This window comes from Stegodyphus dumicola, chromosome 2 (genome assembly GCF_044657685.1).
Source record: "Stegodyphus dumicola isolate Sdum_Otavi_A_Nest chromosome 2, ASM4465768v1".
In the NCBI taxonomy this organism is placed as follows: domain Eukaryota; kingdom Metazoa; phylum Arthropoda; class Arachnida; order Araneae; family Eresidae; genus Stegodyphus; species Stegodyphus dumicola.
In genome coordinates, this window is record NC_140769.1 from 96,357,587 (window position 1) to 96,378,513 (window position 20,927).

The 20,927-nt window shown below is 34.4% G+C and overlaps 1 protein-coding gene across 2 annotated transcripts in view; it reads left to right on the forward strand.

The window, feature by feature from the left end:
* Positions 1 to 12,065: 12,065 nt before the first annotated feature.
* The window catches only part of LOC118200009 (uncharacterized), a 31,582-nt gene continuing 22,720 nt past the window's right edge, over positions 12,066 to 20,927 (forward strand). The window contains exon 1 of one of the 2 annotated variants that reach the window (XM_085810947.1): positions 12,066 to 12,221. The gene's annotated coding sequence lies outside the window, so the exon portion shown is untranslated. Of the gene's footprint in view, positions 12,226 to 20,927 lie in introns of both variants that reach the window. The other variant, XM_085810948.1, reaches the window with a different exon arrangement.

A 20,927-nucleotide genomic window follows, 5' to 3' on the forward strand; every position in this document is an offset into this window, starting at 1 on the left:
TACATGGTCAACAAACATAATATATATAAGGATGTTTATTTCAATTGTGAAAGTCTTGTCCGTTTCTGGTGAAAATTTTATGTGAAACTAATGGCTCGTATAGCGGTGGCTTTATTCGGTCGGTACGTAAGTACTCGTATCTATGTGTGCACACGTATAAAGTAGAACTTATGCAATATTTATCATGGCAAAGTACAGGTATTGCTACTGTGCTTAGTTTCTACGTTTCATGGCGAAGACTATTGAGACGGTATGCAAACCGTCCTTGATAATTTTACGAGTAAATATCGTAATAAGTGTGATTACTTCGATCCAGTTTTTCATTTCGTGGGCCTTTAGAGGATTTTAATTTCAATGAAAACATTCGGCAACAGTCGATTTTACTGGATGTTTAAGAATATCTGGACAAGCAGGATGTTTAAGATTATCTGGCAAAAATATAAAGTCAAGCAGAGATGAGCGAAATTAGATTTTATAATTGAATGTGTGTGCGGAAATGGTTGAGTGGTAAATAAAAACACTTTATTGGCGTAAATGGTCATTCCTCGTGCGGCTTTGAGCCCTTTCCATTGTTACATGAATGCAAAGTGCTCCGATATGGATTTTATCTCTAGAGCTTCCGTCGTAAATTGAGTAGCTGCTTTAGGTTATTTAATGATTCTTTAAAGATATTAAACGTAAAGAATTTGAAAATAAATGTCAAGATGAAAATTTAACATTTAAATATCAATATATTTGATACCAATAAAAGTGCCTTGCAGGCGTTAAACGTTATACCCCAGATAAAAAAATAGATGTAAATTTGGATTTTTTCCAATATTATTATTCATATATACATTGATAAATATTTAATTCCGAGAAATTTAAAATTTAGTTAAAATATTTTAGTTCATCGATTATCTGTTTTTAGACTGTGCATTCAGCCCCCATTCAAGTTGAGTTTGAGACCACCCACTTTATATGATTAGATGATTTAGGTGTAAATTGCAATAACGAACTTAATGATATTCAGCTTAATATTCATCGCAAAAAACTAAATAAAATCGTTAGTGTGAAATCATTTCAACATTTCGCGAGAGAGCTAATCGATGATACAACCGCTCATACAGCCAAGCAGTTCATAAAACTGCTTGGCTGTATAAGAGATCGGAGATATAAGAACTTGTGGTGACGGTCTTCAGATTTAAGATAATAAATATTGAGAAAAAATAGTATATATTGAGGAAATTCCGACAGGCTCAAGGAATTTCAAACTGATTCATGATTTCACCAAAGAACATTCCACATTAACAATTCGTAAGACTTCGAGAACGAGAAGAAGTGAGTGCAGACATATTTGGATGTTCATGAAAATCGCTTCTAGTAACACCTTGGCAGGTAGCTGTTACGTACTGTGATAGTAGTGCATGACAAGTGTATAGTTACTTTTCGAACACACTGTGTTAAAGAACACATTGTGCTACCTGGTAAGGCCTCTTTCACCAAGTTTTGGCTAAAGCTTAAGAAATGAAACTAATTTGAGAAGATAATGAAGAAAAACGAAACGAGAGGCGAACTAGGTTCGTTTGAGGGAAACGGATAACAAATAAACGAAAATGAAATGTTCAGTATGTTACACACCCCTTGTGTAATGAATATCGTCCAAGATTGGCAATGCTTCTGATTACTTCCAATGTTTATGTACACGTATAGGTTTTCCGCACTATTAATAGGTTGTGTAATATTTCTTGAGATGATGAATCCAATTATTGAGTAAGCATCAATGACAAAACACCGTTTTAAAAGGAATTTTTAAATGAGAGACCAAGGTTAACCCCCACACATTACCTGTGAAATATGTCAGCCTAAGCACGTTGTATTCTTGAATTAGTGCATTATGTTATATTAGAGACGTCAATCATGTAGGAAAGGAACATGTAAAGGAACATATTTAGGACAAAATGCACTATGGTAAAGTCTCAAATACTGGTGCTTGATAACTTTTATATAAATCACATCTTCTAATTACACTATTGAAAGTAAATGCAGTACATATAAACATAGCATGATCTCTTCTAAAGAACACTGATACATTCCTAATGGCCACTTTCGACAACGTAGGGGGAATTGAAATATATAGACAAGGCTTATCCTATGACGAGACGGTCTGCAGAATTTGTCAATGTGCCACCTCACTGTTGGAAGATCAAAGCACGCTTCTGAATGAAAAATATTAGATATTGTTCACCTAAAGGAATGCATGGAATAGACCACTACGCATTCTGGAAAAATCTCATGTAGATGATAGCATATAAATAAGTCTTAATGTATCAGTCAATATATGTAAAATTAGTTTCCATTTTGTCCCTAGCACTACTGAGGAGACTGTAGCGGATGCATTTTGAAGAGAGGTAAAATGGTTAAAACTTACAGCAAGTTCTTTCCACAGAATTATACACGGGAACTGGAAATATGTGGACGACGGGATAAATACATTAATGTTCAAAATTCAGAAAATAAATTTGTTGTTTTTAAAATATAGTCGGACTAATATATCTAGGTGTCGTTGCGACCGCTATAGGTATAAAAAAGCTGCCATTTGTTGTTCTTGCTTTTACTTCTTTCGTAAAGGATGATGTTAATCATTGTTTGCTGTAAATTTTACAAAACCGGATGAAAATGCTATAGAAAGAGCAACCATTAATGTGTATATGACAAATAAAGTAGATTAGGGGCTAAATTGGAGGCAGGAAATTACCTAGTTAAGATGTCAAAACAATTTTCTACAGTGTCATCCGCAATGTTTGGCACAGTTTCAGGAAATTTTTAGCATAGTTAATAACACAGATTGAGCATCCAAACCAAAACATGGCCTGTATAACGTCATTTCCAGTGTATGAAATAAAAGCCTCTTGGCAGAACAAATATTGAGAATACAAAGATAGTAGTCGAATTTTAAATTGTAGGCAACACGAAATTGTGGAAGGACACTGTTTTGTTACCCGTTCTTTTCAAACCCACATCCACGAGACCTAGACGAGGGTTCTAAGAGCCATGACACTAAACAAAGAGCAGTATTTGCCATTTTGAACCAGGTTTCATAAGGTTGCTACACCCACTCAAATAACTAGTCAGCTTTCAGCTGCCACTGCAGCCTTAATTTCAAAAATTACTCTTTCCGTAACGTCTCATGAAAGAGGACCTTTTGCCAGAAGACCCGTTTTTTGTGTCTCTTCATTCCCTCACACAAGAGTACAGGCAGAGAACATCAGTCTTGAAGCCAACTACGGGTGACCGAAGTTCTCTTCAACAAGAATTTACACTTAGCTTTGATTTAGTGAGCCCTCATCTGAATAGAGTTTAAAATCTGCTTCAGCTCTCTAGTATCAGGCAAAGAGATTATTATGGGAAGGAAAATGTCAGAGTTTGGGAAGGCATCATATTGAATGCTCACAGACCACTCCATGTGTTTTACTCAAGCTCGGTTTATTCAGAGATACAGAGAAGAGATAGTAGATTCTTATGTGCTATGTTTTGAGGGGCGCAAGTTGGATTTCAGTCTTTTTTATGGACTAAAGCCTTTGCTCACATAAATAGTCTGCGAATGTTTTCAAAATGAGGGTATTCAGCAAATGTATTGACAAGAGAGATCTTCGGACTTACGGGATTGCAGATATCTGGTATGCACCTACGAAAACAATTCAATTAAGTTCGATTTATTTTATTATGACAAAGCACCGCTGATTTGTATCCACGATACACTAAGGAAAATCCACGCAAATACTCATAAAAGGACAAAATATCAACATTCAACAATTCGCCGCTCGGTCAGGCAACTGGAATTCAGCAACAGTCTCTGGAAACGGCTGAGAATGCTTTGCGCAAGAATGAATGCGATTGGCATAGGTTTTCAAATAATTATCTCGTTAGCGGCAGGACGAATCGTTATACGATATATGTGTTGAGAAGACCTTGTCCTCCTTTTGTCTCAGTTTCGAAGCGAGTTTGCAATTTAAATTTTGAGCATTTCTGCTTTTATTATTTATCATTAAAAGAGAATTTAACTATTATACGATACAAATTATTGCCTTATATTTCTCTGCATTCATACAAAATTTTATTATACGAGGGTCAGTCAAAAAGTTAGTTACACTGCTTAAGAAAACGAAACAGGATAGAAATTTTACAATAACTTTATTTGTATCTTAAAGTTCCATTCAAAATCTGCTTTTCAATGTAATTTATTACTACGCTATTTAAACGTTTGTCGAGGAGCGCTACAAGTTTTTCGATTCCTTATGCAAAGAAATCACGTCCAATGCTCCATAACCATTCTTGGGTTGCAACTTTCACCTCGTCATCCGAGTGGTATCGTCTCTTTGAAAGTTCTGCTTTCATGGGCCCCCAAACATGGAAGTCACACGGTGGCAAGGTCTGGGATATAAGGAGGATGATCCCACACCTCCCACCTAAACATTTTCAGAAGGTCACACGTTTGTTTTGCTTCATGCGGTCTTGCATTGTCACGCAAGAGCACAATTCCTTTCGATAGTTTACCTGGCGGTCGATTTTTAAGTGGTTCTCGCAATCCTTTTAATGTTTCACAATAAGAACATGCATTAATTGTGGCACCTTTTGGTATGAACTATGTATGCGCGAAACTTTCTGTATCGAAAAACAGCGTCAGCATCAGCATCACGTTCCCCGCAAATAGAACATTTCGACACTTTTTCGAGTCGGGGAAGTGGAATGTTTCCACTCGAGGGAGCTGCGTTTCGTTTCAGGAGAGAAGTGATGAATCCAGACTCATGTCCGGTCAAACGTTTGTCCCCAAACTCATTTCCTTCCTTTCGGTAACGTTACAAAAATTTCAACGCACTTTCGAAGCACTTCCCTCCGTCAGTAGACGAGGCACCCACCGAGTCATAACTGATCGGCAATAATTTTATGCATACTTCCATGAGAAATATCTAGTTCATTAGATATTTCGTCTATTGTTATGCGTCTGCTTGCAAGAATGCATTCATTTGCGCGAGGAGCTATTTCAGAATTTGTGGTAGTTATGGCCCTCCCTTGTGCTCAACATCGTCAATATCTGTACGTCCGTTCTCGAACATGTCGCACCGCTTAGCGATAGCTTGCCGTGACATAAACTTCATATAACTGCAGATAAATTTCACAGCAGCTACGCCTTTTCGCCCATAAAAAAAAAAAAAAAAAAAAAAAAAAAAAAAAAAAACGAATCATCGCACGCATTTTAAATTTGGATGCCACTTGCAACTATCAAGACATGTTTATGACTGATTATCAAACAAACTAAAATTGCCTCGTGAAAGCCGCTGCATCACACAATACAATTAAATGTTTGAAGTGTTGTCAGAGAGTTTCATCAAAATAGCCTTCGACAGAAATTTTTACGAAAGGGTGCAACCAGCATCCTGATTGACCTACGTATCTTCTCCGTTAATTTTGAAAATTCGAAAAATAGAATTATTTCACTATTTTGAACACAAATATACTTATTAAAGCCAATTTCATTCGACTTAAAGAGTACCTCTGTAAAGAATATGACCGCTTCGAAATAAGATGCCAATAAGCACGTACGTCATCGCATGCATATTACCAAATGGTTTAAACATCCATCACGAAAATTATTCCATTTCTCCTAAAGCATAGCCTTGTTTTATTTTCACACTTGTTCAACGTCTCATACGTACTCAACGAGAGCGAAATCTGTGGAACATGCAGATTTTAGTAGATTGATATTCTCAATTTTTACGAGGAACATCATTGATCTGGTTCGCTGATGTGCGGAATTTTCATCTATAAAAGAAATGCTTCATCAGTAGTAAAACAATGCAAGCGAAAGTAGTGTCCTCTTCTTTAGAATAGGGGCTGCACAATACGGTTACATTATAAAAAACGCTAGCGAAACACTTGTAAGTGGTGCTACTACACACCAAACATCCCAACAATACACTTTTTTATGCTCTTCATCTGACTTCTGATACAGTCAGACGTGCTGACTACTGGAATTTGACCGAGACTGAACACTGCATCTCTCGTCCAAAAATAAGACATTAATCGGTTGCCTACACTACCAATTTTACTGGATCTGAAACCATTGCAATTGCTAGCTATGGTGCTCTCAATATATAGCTTAGTTCAGAATTTTGGTTTGTGAGAATGCATTTAAATATTACCTTTAAATGTCAATATTATTGTACTGTTATAAGTAACCTCCGACGATAGTCTGGAATACAACTCAGTTGCTTGAAACGTTGACAAAGGCTGAAGATCATTTGTTTTCCAAATGGCAGATTGTGAACAATTACAAATGTAACCCAGTCCATTAAGCTATACAAGGCCGGTTGTGGTGGTCTCCTTATTATGGAGACACCTCATAGGTGGACCACCATCGCCTTTCCTGTGAAAGGAGGACAGTTACAACCATGCCTTCTCCGGGATTCGAACCCAGGTCCTCTGGCATCGCAGTCAGCTTCCCTGACTACTGACCAAAGCTGAAGATCATATTTAGCACGATTTCAAATTCGAACTCAGATTTTCCGATTTTATGAGTTCTTTTTCCTACTTTCCTATGATAATTCTCTTTTTAAATTATCAAAGTGATATCTTTGAGATGTGACAGATTTCCCCGTTTTAGATTATTTTGTTTCACCTTCAGTGTTTCCATAATGCTTTTGAAATTTGCTTTTGACAGTGAATGATTTAACTCCGTAAAACACAACAAGCTGATTCGCTTGAGTTTGCAGCAATAGCTTTGTTTAATGAAGTACTCTTTTAAGGTTTGGTGTATGTCTATTACTGGGACAGGCTGAATAAGAAAGGCTCTGATAATTAATGGTTAGCATGCAAGCGTCGATAAGGGTAACATTCTAATAAAATAAAATTTTATTATTTATTTCATTTATTTATTTATCTTTATTTATTGGTGTTTACGTAGTGACTTATTCACAACTGTTATTACTTTCTCTCTTTTTGGAGGTGCATAATTCTTTTACTTACATTAATTAATTTTCTTTTTAATTTTGCAAAGTAAATAGTTCACAAACATTTACTCTTAATGGGAAAACGCGATGAAGTGACACAAAATTTCAAATACAGCAAGCAGATAATTAGTCTGATCTTTCACATTAGTCCTTTAAAAATACCTTTTATGAATAATTATCTTCTGAAAATAAAATAACGAAAATACATGAACGGAACCTCGTATTTTTGCATCTGCAAAGCATTCGTGTTAACTGCTCCACCAACGCAGGCTTTTACAAGTATCCTGAATTCAAATAATTTATAACAAAATTTACTTAAAAGTTTAAATCGAATTTTTTGCTTCTTTCTAAACACTGTACTCTTTCGCTTAAGATCTTTTATAGTTCTGCGAAACTTAGGTAAAGTTACTGAGTCCAAAACCATATAAAGTAATATTTCTTTGTCAGGCTAACACATTCATTACTAACTGAACAAGAAGCTGTTTGTGAAAATAATATTGCAGAAGTATTATCGAATAAAAAATGGAATCATTTATGCTTAAATGCATGTAAAAAGTTACTTTGAAAAAAATAAATAAAGAAATTCTGCATAATATCATTTAATAATTTCGTCTTTACAGAAGTGTGACAAATGAAGATAATAATTTATATAATGTTCGAAAACACACAAATTCAAATTGGTGAAAAATGTTCTGAAACAGCGGTGAAATCCAGAGAAAACGGAAGTTTTTTTTCTTGTTTATTCTCAGAAGTGTAATAAATATTACAGATGATTCATGTACTTTTGGAGAAGATACGAATCAAAATTGCTGCAGAAGTTTCTGAAATCTGAAGCTATACACCGTCACAAAACTATACATACACCCATTAAAATAGAGGTTTACCAAACACTATTTGAGTTTAAATTATTAAATTATATTAACTGTCAGGATACTCATACAAAACTATTTCCTCCAAAATAACATCTTAAACAAGGTAAATGCAAAACGCATATGCAGATTTGTTGAAACCAGCACGTTACAAAAGTCTCTTAACTAAATTTGCATATCCAGCTGTTTTCTTCCCTTTTGGATTTACCTCAAGTCAGAATCTTCCATCTCTTTTCCAAAGGTGATTGCTGTTGAAAAAAAATGAATCAAAGGAAAGAAATTTCTTTAGATGTGAAAAAATCGTATTGTAAAATTAGGGCATCAAAGAAATTTTAACGTGAAATTGCTAAACTTGTTGGAAAAAAGAGTGCAACAGTACAGACTCCAATTAAAAAATTGCAAGTTAATAGGAAATGTGCATAATAAATAATAAATCTCGTAATAGTAGTACAAGAAAAACTAGTCATCGCGATGCAAGAAATGTAAAAAAATGATTCAAAAGTAGGTGCTCCAAAACTAATTGAACAGCATGGTGACGATAAAAGGAAAAACGTCAAATCAGAAACTGCACGTAGAGCTCTAGCGGAATTTAATGGGAGAGTTCCCAGAAGAAACTCTGATCACACTTTAAAATCGACAAACACGACTAGGATTTGCAAATAAGTACCTAAATACAGACTTCAGTTTTCGGTAAAAGTTGTGTTTACTGATGAAAGTAACTTCCGTGGTCGTGGAAAGATCTGGATACGTAAACATGAAGAAATTAAACTGGAAAATTTTATACCAACTGTTAAACGCACAAGAGAGAGAGTGTAATGGTTTGGGGCTCAGTGACAGTAGCCGGAGTAGGTAAATTAGTTTTCAAAGATTGCATTGTTGATCGATTCGTGTATCTGAAAACATTGTTGCATAATCAACCATTATCTACTGAAACATTAGGGCTATAAAGCACCTGAGTCTTTCAACAAGATAATGGCCCAGAACTTCTTGCTAGGATTGTTAAGGAACGATCCCTCTATAAAGAACCTAGTCAACGGTCTTCACCAACCCAGTCGCTATACTTAAACTCTGTAGAACATATATGGGATGAATGTGATAGGCAAACCTGTCTGTATACCATTATATACAAAGAAACTCTGAAGGTAGTAACTAAGCATGGTATGAAATTATACTAGAACAAAACTGGTAACAAATAAGATATAACAGATGTTAAACAGATTAACCGGCAGTCATATGTGCAAAAAGTGGATAACACCGTATTTACTTTATTTTTGATTAATTTGACCTGTTTAAATGAAGTATTTCTCTTTCTGTATTTAAATTTTTGTGACAAGCAAATTATAAGTTTTTGTAAAATTTCATTGAAACCCACCGAACTATGGTTTATTTCCTTCATTAGACCTAAAGTATGGGCTAAAAGTTTATTACAACACATTTATTTATTTATTTGCTTTTAGTATTTGCACAAATGTCAGCAAAGGTGTCTCAGTGATTGTATGTAGATGTTTGGGAAAGTGTGTATATAGCAATCAAACTAAGAGGAAGCTGAAGGTTTTTGACCCTCTCCCTGAAAATATTAAAAGCAACTGCCTGTAGATGAAAAATGTGTCAAAGCAAAATTCTTTAAAATATGTTATTACCTGAAGTTGCATACAAATTAACATTTAAAATAAATTTATTGCAGACTTTATGCAACAAACTGTTACAAAATATTCGGGCATTTCTTCAAACAGAAATTAGTTGATTTCTTCAGGAAGAAAAGAAAACTTTCATTTTCAAGATGGCATTAGGGAGCATAAAAATAGAGTTTCCATAACATCTCCGTGTAGAGTCAGAAAACAACAGAATTTCACTGGGGCCAAAATAAAGGAGTTTTAATTTTTCTTTGAATTTCCCTTAGAGAATTCAGTGACTATAAAAGAGATATTTAGTTCATGTAAGATACTTGGGCACCAAAGACTATCTATATGATAATATTTTTCTAACCTTGAAGCAATGTAAAATTTAATTGAAACAGATTATTTCTGGCACTCATAAATACGACTTGGTAGGTTTTCTGCTTTGAACATACGGTACACCAGCAAACATGGACCTCTAGATAATAGAATCACCTACGGCAAATTCCAAATAAATTAGCTAGGCCAATAAAGTAACAATAAGGCATCGCTGATGCTCCGTGAGGTGAATTATTTCCACAAGCATATCTAATCATTAAGCAAACAAACACAGAATTAAATCTCTTAAAGTTTATTCTGTCTCATCACTTGTGAATAATTAAATTAAAACACAAAAATATAAACTTCCCAGACAGTCTGGACGTGGTTTAAATTCAAAGCTTCCTTTCAAAGTGGATATGAATTTAACAATTTAAATCTGACTTAACGAGAGACTACAGGCTTGCCTAGATCTCAACAGTAATTCCAACACACACTTACCAAACCAGAATGTAACCTCGATCTACAATGCTCACAGCAGCAAGACTAGCATCAGTATAACCAACATAGGCAGAGGTAACTCTGTGGACGGCAGTCCAAACTTTCAAACTCTTATTAGTAAATCTCTAACTTTTATAGTAAAACTGCTGGCTCCTCAAACCTACATAAATTTTGAAAAGAGGGAACCTCGTGGCGAAAACAGGCAGAAAGAAAAGAAGTAAATTAAATAATATTTCATCAGTAAAATTCAAGCAAAAATGCCGCAAGAATCCATATGCATTTGTTAGCACAATGAATATGTCCAAAGAATAATTTTCCATTAATATTAGTTTAACCGAATGTCGCTTTTTACAAGAATATATCTGAAAAATATTTAACTGAATTTGCACTGTATAAATTAGATTGTGGCCAAAAATGTAAACGCTATTTTCTCAAGGGTACGAATTCCTTCGTTGATAGCGCTTACTATGGGAAACTAACTAACGGAGAAATTAACGAAATATCCCATACTTCCAACTCTTTCGACGGGACGTGAATCCGGATCAAACGAGTTGTCTTAAAAGGTTCTATATACTCCACAGCGGATGGGACTGAAGTTTTAAAATTTTTGCAGAAGACAGCTGTGAATCTGGCTATGTGTGGGGAAAACTTGTATTACAGAATTGATTGTCTGTTGTCAGCTATTTAGTTAAAATGAAAAATAAATCATTAGTATCAATTTTAAACTGAAAGTTACTTTAAAATTCACTGTTTTAGTTTTGAAGATCACTATACCACTGTTTCCATCCTCAGGTTGAGGTTATTTAAATACGGCAAAGTACACAATGGTTAACTGCCTAAGGGGGGCAGAGATTCCTTCGTGGAGAACGTTTTTAGGAAAACTGCTATTTTTAGGAAAGGACTGTTTTTAGGAAACCTCTGTATATTGCATATGATGAAATCCGAGAAAACTAACCATGTAGTCAGCTCTTTGCTTGGTTTCCAATCCATGTCGATCTACCAGTGTCAGTGGGCTTAACCATACGGCCGCTGGTGGGGCTTTTCTTTACTCTCAGTGTTTCATGTTTAACTATGTGCTTTTGAATATATACGGTAAGAAATTACCTTTGTTAAAAATGCCATCCTTTGAAATATCAGTGGTCGGCATGATAGTTTTCATAACAATTCTAAAAGAATTATACTTCTCAAAGAACAATTTTATGTTATGCAACCATCGCCAATTTCAATGAAAAAAATATTATGACAGAAATAATTGCATTATTTGGATTATTGCAAAGCCCATGAGGGCTATCTGAGAGAGTCTGTTGCAAGGAGGAATGTATTTCCCTTACGGGAGGGATGCTTTCATGGAGTTCTTTTTAGGAAAACATGTTAGGCCTGGGGAACATCTCGAAATTTCCAATGCAAACAATCCGTTCCCCGGGATTGAACCATCATTGAACAAAATTACAGCTCGGACTTTGGTAGGCAAAACGAAATGAAAATTTAATACATAAGTCTCTGACATAACATTCCTTTTACGTTACGTAGTTCTTTTCTAATATATTCACATGAAGCCTGAAACTATCTTGTAAATAAATTCTGCGTGATCTGAAAAATTTCAAGATAATTAAAATTAAATAATCAATCTTGAAAATTTTAAGCAATTTAAGTAATATTCGGTAAACAAATGTGCCTCAAACTTGACGCTTGAGGGGGGCGGAGTCTGTTGTTAATGAATGAGAAGAAGCCATCACACAAGCAGGAGAATTCCACCAACCAGAAGTAGGTGTGAAAATTTTATATAATACACCAAAGGTGATCTCTCTTTACTTGCAGCTGAGATTTTTTTCCGGCTAGTTTTAGTGTGTGTTGTTTTTAACTTTCATTTGATTTTGAAGTATTTTAGGTTTTAATTACTTGCTTTCTGCTTCAGACACTCTGCTATTGTAAGTATGTGTATGCTTTTTAAACTTAACGATATCATAATAATAATAAGTAACTTTATTTTCATAAGAATAATCAAAATGAATTTAATCAAAATGTTAAAAATGGCTTGATGCCCAAATAGTTGAAGTCGTACCTAACGTCTATTCGTTGCGTTTTACAATAAATATTTTAAAAATTTTTAAGTTGTAAAATTTGAAGACTTGTTCCAAATATATTTATATACATACCTTGTTCGATAACTGAAACTTCCTATATGTTCAGCGTAACTTTCATGGGTACTATTCGATTTCGAGGACCGTAAAACAACTGCAGCGGAAATGTACGCGCAAAAGCGCCAAATCTAGCGTACGCGCTGATTTCAGACTGAGTAAGTTTATGTAGTTCTATATTTCTTAAAACGTCATTAAAATACTAGTTTAATTTTTAAATCCCTTTTTTTTTTTTTTTTTTTTTTATATATATATATATATATATCCTATAGATTTAACAATTTGGGACGAAAACTCGGCAATAGAATTTTGAGTAAAGTGCAGAATCACCCACTGCTTGACGCGTTTTTAAGAATTGCACATACTAGGTATCCATGTGCAAATCAAACTATTTTCACTTTAAAAAAATATTAGAATTGCACAAAAATGGCACTGCGCACGCCCTTTACTTTATCTATGTATACATCGACCTATTTTCACTTAAAAAGTAAAAGAAAATTGACAAAATTCCAATTGTTTTTACCCTTGTAAAAAGCGGCAAACAAATAAGTGAGCTATTCTGCACTTTACCGAGAATATTTTCGAAGAAAAGGCATCATTCATTAAAGAAAGCCCACCAGCGGCCGAGCGGTAACGTCGCTGAACACTGGTAGTTCGGTTCGAGGTTCGAACCCGCGAACGGGCTGGCTGCATGGGGTGTTTTCGTGGTTTTCCCTATGTGTAACGTGTATACGAGCCAGTTTCCCTTAAAAAGTCCTCCACGAAGGCATCCCTCTCTTAAGGCAAACAGCCCTCGAGTGCTTTTCCGTAATCTAATAGTAATTGATCATTAGAGAAAATTGCGTTTGAACAACCAACGAGATGAAATTATGCTTTAGCGGTAAGTCAGTAGCGAAATAGCGATGCAGGCATCCATTCAGTTATGTTTAGCAATTTTTATATAAATTATAATAATGATCTGAAATAGTTATTTACTCTTATGCTTCTATTCAGTCATGTTTAGCCTTTCATATAAATTATAATAAAAAAAATATTATATGAAATTAACCTTTCATCTAAATTAAAATATCAATAGTTATTTACTATTATACTTCCTTTCTTGCCGCAATTATTAGGGTTGCCGCAATTATTTTTGGCAGCATTGGCATCAACAATAGTTTGGCGATTTTTTGCGGCCCTCTAAACAGAATAGTACCCTTTCATGAAGTAGTTTATAAATTAAGCATTTTAAAAGTTTGTTTTTGAAAGCTTTTACAAGCGTTATTTTGTTTCACCGAACACTGGTATTCATGTGAATAATTATGCTGTTTAATATAGATGTTTGTTTATATTAAATAAAGCTCGAGATTCAAATCCCGTGAAGCGGGATAGCTGCATTGGCGCTTTCGTGGTTTTCCCCTAAAACCTAAACAAAAGCTAAAACCTTGTTTTTTAAAATTATGAATTCTATAAGTTAACTTCCATATAATACTTTAGAAATTATAATATTTGCTGGGTGACAAATGAAAACACAGCAGGCTTTCAATACCGATGCGGCGGTAAACTCTTGCTGTAAGCTGATTCTTGGGTGATTTTTATGTCGCCAAGTGAAGCTTCCAGCTTTATTTTCCCATCATGTTGACTTCGGTGTTCATCGCTGTCAGAAAGATTGTATACATCTTGTCTTATTATCCCCCCGAGAAGGGCTACTTTTCCGTGAGCCGGCATGCGTAAATTCGTAACTTTCATGTTTCTAAACCAAACTTTTAAAAACTTGGGTCGAATACATAAACTACTTCTTAAAAAAAACTCTTAAATCCGTAACTTTCACGTAATATTTGTGTGCATTAAATATTTCGGGAACTTTTTTAAGTCTCGTATTTTGCTAAATGATATTTGTACCAAATTTGTTTTTAAATATGTAACTTTCACGTAATTTATAAATTAAACTCTTTTTTTTAACTTCATAATCAGCGCATTCTACAGGTTGGGAACCAACAAGAGTTTGTTTTATAAATATAATATTTTGGTAAACTCAACATTTTAATGCTATTGTCTATAAATTGGTAATTATTTGTTCTGAAGTTTCATTTTCATTCAAGAATCAAATTAATCGGCAACATCATTCAAGAATCAAATTAATCGGCAACTAACAATTCAGGAGTGTCCTGCGGATAGTCATCAATGTTCGGAAATTTTGTTATTATTGCTGGAAAGATGCAAATATATTCAGAATTTGGTTGCAAAAACTGATTTTTGTATTTAAAGTATGTTCTCTATACATCACGCTTGATTTTTATTTGTGATGGCAAACTTTTTATACACTTCCAAGTGTGATGTCTTTGTGGGAGTCCATCTGAGGTAAAACTTCCTATTTAAAATTGTTCTGTTTGAGTTTTATTTAAATTTAAGTCACCAGCATTATGCAAAAAGATATGTATATATGGATTACTCTAGATATTACGTAGTCCAGAAAAAGCTATTATAAGCAATTGTTATTTTTAGAACAGAAAGGAAAAATACCGTAATTAAAATGAAGATATAAAAGCTATTGCTAATTCATGTACCTATTTTTTATTTTATATATGTATTGTATTCATTTCGTATAGAAACTTAATCTGATCGAATTTTAAAAGCAGTTACAGTAGGACAAATTTTGAATATTTTCAAGATCTTGTAAATAACCAATCGTGCTCTTGTTATCCAAATTACGTACATGTTCTACGCAAAACATCAAATGCAAAAAGATCTTTGTGTGCATTATTTGCAGTTTTTATCAATTCTGTGTAGTTCTCGGGAGAAAATTTTAATCAACAATTTACCTTCATCCAAAGCCAAGTTTAAAATCGCAAATATTAGTTACCAAGTAATTCTATAAAATTTTGCAATATAAAAATTCTTTAACATTTTTTTAGTTACAGGAATAAGTTAATGCAAAATCAACGTTGATATGGCTTTCTTTAGCCCCCAATTCATAATTACCTTTGCTTTTATTTGCTATGACCAGAAATTAATTATATTAAACATACTTAAATCCTCTCGGCGCATTTACAGTGATAATGCGGTGTAAAATATTGATATAAATTGCACAATCATTTCTGCGATAAACTGATTACACATTTGAAATGGCATTACAAATATCTTGAGGGTGTGTAAGAGCAAATCTTGTAAATTTCCTTCGAACGTATTAATGAAAATGTGAAGAAAACTTGAATGTATGGTTTAATTTAAATAGTTGCTGAGTATTCCTTTTATGTTGATTAACAAAATTCTTCCTTAACTTAAGTCACGGATAAGCGAATAGCGCTGAACACTAGTAGTTCGACCCGAGTACTAATTCGGCTGGACAGATGCCGAGAGGTAAGGCCTCTGAACTCTGGTAGTTCGACTGGCTTCGTTTCTATACGAATGGGCTGGTTACATGGGAGTTATCGCAACTTTCTGTGTGGGAAATCTGAATACAAGTTGTTCTTCAGAAAGTTTCCACAAATGCCTCCATTCCCTTAGAAAAATACCCGTGGTAAGCTTTCATATAATTAGATACACCGAGAGAAAAAAAACTCAAAGCCTGTTGAATGGGTTTGCTACACGCGTGTTTTCGAAGATTTCGCTTTGTATAATGTGATTAAGTCAGTTTTTATATAAAGTCGCGTAAGGAACCACTCTTTCCCTTGGGCGGAAAGCTCTTGGTAGCCTGGTATAATAAAATTAAACCTTAATTGTTGCTAGAACTTTCAGATTAACCGTAAACCCTCTGAAGAAATACTAATGAGGCAATACAAAAAGTCATTCACGTGTGTTTGAGTTTGTGAAGCTTAGCGGTCGTTTTCAGAGTTGTATTTATTATTGCATTCAATAAATTTATCTTAAATATTTTAACGGGTCCGAATTTTGAAGTGCTATCCTCTTTTATTAACTGGCATTTCTTCAGAAATATGGCATTTTGTCCAGCAGTCGAGAATTCAGTTTTCTAATTTTAAGTTGCACTTCTTAAACAGTTTACTGTTATGGGAATGGAATATGAAAAATTTTAAGCAAAATGTTTAAACGCGAATCTGAGAATGGTTTAAGGTGGCATTTATAGTTTACGACAACTCTTCGATTTAATGTTTGAGAAAGAAACATGCATCAGTGAAATGATATGAAGAGTTAAAATTATCCTCAAATAAAACTACAAACTAATTTAATTAATTTCAATAAATCCCTTTTCCCTGGAAAAAGTACGAAGTAAAAAAAGTGGTCTTCGACGCATCGTTGAAACGGACGTTAGGGAAACCCGAGCAATCGTTTCTCTCGAAAATTACCAACGAGTTCCACAGGCTAAAGATATTCAGTGTACTGGGACATTTTTTATAGATGTATGAATTGATTGGATAGAAATTTTAAGTTTTGTTATAGCAAAAGTTTAAAATTTTTAAATTAGAAACAAATTTCTACAATTTGCTAACCACTTCAGATTTCGTAACCAATTATAAATAGGAAGCTTATTACAAACGTGAAAAGTACGATTTTCTAATTTACATTGGCATTTATTAAAAATCATTCGCAAATTCTTGATATTGAAGGTCTTTAGGTTCCCTGAAATTTTCTTCTGACACACTAAATAAATTTTAAGTTATCCACTGTTTCATTAGACAGCATTTCCACAATGTTTCAAGTCTAAAAATCTTAACACCGAGCGGTAAAGTTGCTGAACATTGGCAGTTCGATTCGAGGTTCAAATACAGCGAACTAGCCTGGCTGCATGGGCATTTTTGTAGTTTTCCCATGTGTAACGTATTTTCCAGACAGTTTCTCTTATGAGATCCTCCAGGAAGGCATCCAACACCTTAAGCAGATAGCTCTTGAGGCTTCGCCGTAGTCGCATAAACCAGATAAAAGAACTTCATGTGAATAATTATGCTGTTTTTATTAAGTCTATTTTTATGCTATTTCATAGCATGGATCGCTAACCAAAAATGCAAGTCATAAGTTTAGTTTAAAAAAATTTTGTTTAAAATGTAAAAATTTTATCGATAATTGAAATTTCATGCATTTTCTCAACTGACGTTATCATGAAAGTGAATTATTACCATTTAGTTGAGGTTTACTAATTAATGAAGCCGTATTTTGATGAAATACAATATTAATAATTTTTATCAAATATCGAAATTCTCAAGGTATCGAGAAATTTTTTAAAGATGTATCTCAGTATTAAATGTAATAAACCCTAATTAGTGTCATTTGATCTATATTCTGGCTAAACCTAATTTTTCAACTAGTTCTTCAAATGAATATTCAAATCTCAAAGTAGCACGTAGACCACAAAAATTATATAAAGTACTTAAACATTTTGTGCCCTCGAGGGTCAATTTCGTTTGCGTATTAAACTTCATGTTATGTTTACCGAATATTTAGAAACGTCTTCGAAAAATAAATACTGGGTAATTCACGAGTCGTACAGACTGTTAGGAAAATAGTCTTATGATGGCGAGACGCATGAAGATATACACACATTGGTAAATTCAGCCAGTTTTCGTAATCTCTTCATAAAGCAAAGTAAAATTCTTGGGGCTCATTGGTCATAAAATGTTTTATCCCTGTTAATTTTACCTCGCATAATCTGAAGTGGCTTTGTGAATAAAATTACGATGAAATAACTTTAGTTTACACATAGTGCTTAGCAACATTAAAATAATTTCAATATTTCAGCATTTACTTTTCTAAAGATGTATTTATTACGAAAGCCAAAATGAAATATTTTGAGTTTCCCTGATCACGTAGTTTTAAAATCTAGGACCTACATAATTTACGTTTAACATTTTCTCAAAGAACAAATGTTGGAAACATGTATGAATACTTATTTCGAAGATATTCAGTTCCTTGAATTAAAAAAATGCATTGAAAAACAACTAATTTCAAATCTCCCAATACTAAACCATATAATCAGGATTTTACTGTGCTTGAACTGAAAAGAGCTCTGTTGCAGACAAAAAGTTAATGTCCTGGTCCAGATGATATTGCCTATCCTATGCTGAAACATCTTCCTTCCAAGTCACTGGCAACCATCCTCTTTCTCTTTAATAGAGTATGGAAGGAACAAATCTTTCCAAATGCCTGGAAAACAGCTTTTGTCATCCCCATTGTTAAACCGGGAAAAGACCCTACTAATCCGTCAAATTACCGCCCCATCGCTCTAACTAGCTGCCTCTGCAAATTCTTTGAAAAGATGGTCAACACTCGTCTGGTCTATTATTTACAAACAAATAGTTGTACCTCCCCTTATCAGAACGGTTTTAGAAAAGGAAGAGCAACTGTCGATAATATCCTACTCTTAGAAACAGGTATCCGTAGAGCGTTCGTTAGAAGAAATCATTGTTTCCATTTTCTTTGTTATAGAAAAAGTCTATGATACCACCTGGAGATACGGTATCCTTCGTGACCTATATAGCAATGGTTTACGAGGAAACATGCCGATATTCATCAAACATTTCCTACAGGATCGGAAGTTTCATGTGAAGATGGGCGATACACTTTCTGACATGTTCCATCAAGAAGAGGGCGTTCCGCAAGGAAGTGTATTAAGTGTTACATTATTTAGTATAAAAATGAACTCTATTTTAAAACGACTGCCTTCAGCAGTCCAGGGTATGCTCTACGTCGATGACCTGCAAGTCAGTTGCCAAGGAGAAGACCTGAAAGACATTGAGTGTAAACTGCAGACATCTCTCAATAGAATTGTTAAATGGTCGCAGGAAAATGTTTTTAGATTCTCGACTCAAAAGACTGTGTGTACATTTCTGTCGAATTTCCTCCCCCAGACCCCGAACTTTATTAGCAGGATGTGCTGACTCCTGTAGAAAAGGAAATAAAATTTCGAGGAATGATATTTGACCATAAGCTTACGTTCCTTCCCCATATTACCTATCTAAAAAAAGAAATGTTTAAAAACTATGAATATTCTGAAAATACTGTCAAATACTTCTTGGGGTGCTGATCGAGCCTCAATGCTTCTTATATATAAAGCTCTCATTCGTTCGAAACTAGATTATGGATCAATCATTTATGGGTCGGCAAGGCCTTCAGTATTAGCCAAACTTGATCATACATCACCAAGCACTTCGGATATGCACTGCCGCCTTTAGAACGTCCCCAGTGGAAAGTAACGAGACCTACCTGCGGTTAAGACGTGAAAATCTTTGTTTTAAGCATTATTTCAGTCTTATCACAAACCGAAAATCCTACGCGGTGAAAATTCCTTAATGAACAATACTTCCGTTTATATCAGGCACGACCATCGTGTGTTCCATCTTTCGGCTTGCGGATGAGTGCTTTGGTGGAGGAGTATAATTTGTCTAATATAGATATATAGGTGGAGGATTTTTTTGGAATTCCTCCCTGGGAGGATTGGAGAATCCATTTTCTGGATACCTTTCGACATTGGAGTAAATCACAAACTAACGAAATAATCTACAAGCAGATTTTTTGAACATAGAAGGAAATATAGAAAATATATCCCTCTATATGCAGACGGATCAAAATCCCATGATCATGTTGGTGCCGCTTACGTCACAGAGAAAACAATATTAGGGGTTTGATTACATACAGTTTGCTCTGTGCTTACTTCTGAGCTTACTGCTATTCATATGGCTTTGGCTTACCTTTCAAAACAAAAGTACATAAAGTTTAATTTCTACAGATTCCATGAGTGCCTTGATGTCATTGGAAAATCGCGCTCAATGTACTCACCCAGTTGGAAACAGAATCCTGAAGTTGAATCATTCTTTAAAAATTCGGCGATACCAGATTCTTTATTCGTGGATCCCTGGACACGTTGCCATTAAGAGGAATGAATTTGTGGATATTTCAGCTAAAACTGCAACCACAATGTACAATCTTCAGATTCCCCTAGCAGACATCAAAGGGTTTGTCAAAAGGAAAATTCTTAGCAAATGGCAAAAGCAATGGGATGAGAAAGTATATAACAAGCTGAGAAATGTAAAACCCACCATTGGCTACTGGCCATGTATGGCTAATAGAAGGGAGGATGTCCTCTTGACTCTATTTACAATTGGCAATTGTCGCCTTACCCATGAGCATCTTCTAAAGGGAGAAGAGAATCCCAGCTGCCCAAACTGCAATGCAGATCTGACAGTCCATCACATCTTGGTGGAATGCCTGAATTTTAATTATGTTTGCCAAAAAAATTTTAATTGTTCAGAACTGGAGTTGGGAAATTTAATTGGAAAAACACATCGTAATTTGTTTCTGTTTTTAAAAGATATTGGCTTTTTTAATAGACTTTAATCTGTTTTTTAAAAGATATCAGCTTCTATCATAGATTGTAATCTGTCTCTTTTTACCTAAGCTGGAAGTTTTTACAAGTGACTAATTGCATTGTTACCATTTGTCTGGCGCAGATAACCTTGACAGGTTTTGTGCAAAATTACAGTAATCCAATCCTTGAATTAAAGGTTATTACGCCACAAAAATTATAAACTATTTTCAGCTGGAAATTAAGTTGTGAAGGAGTAATTT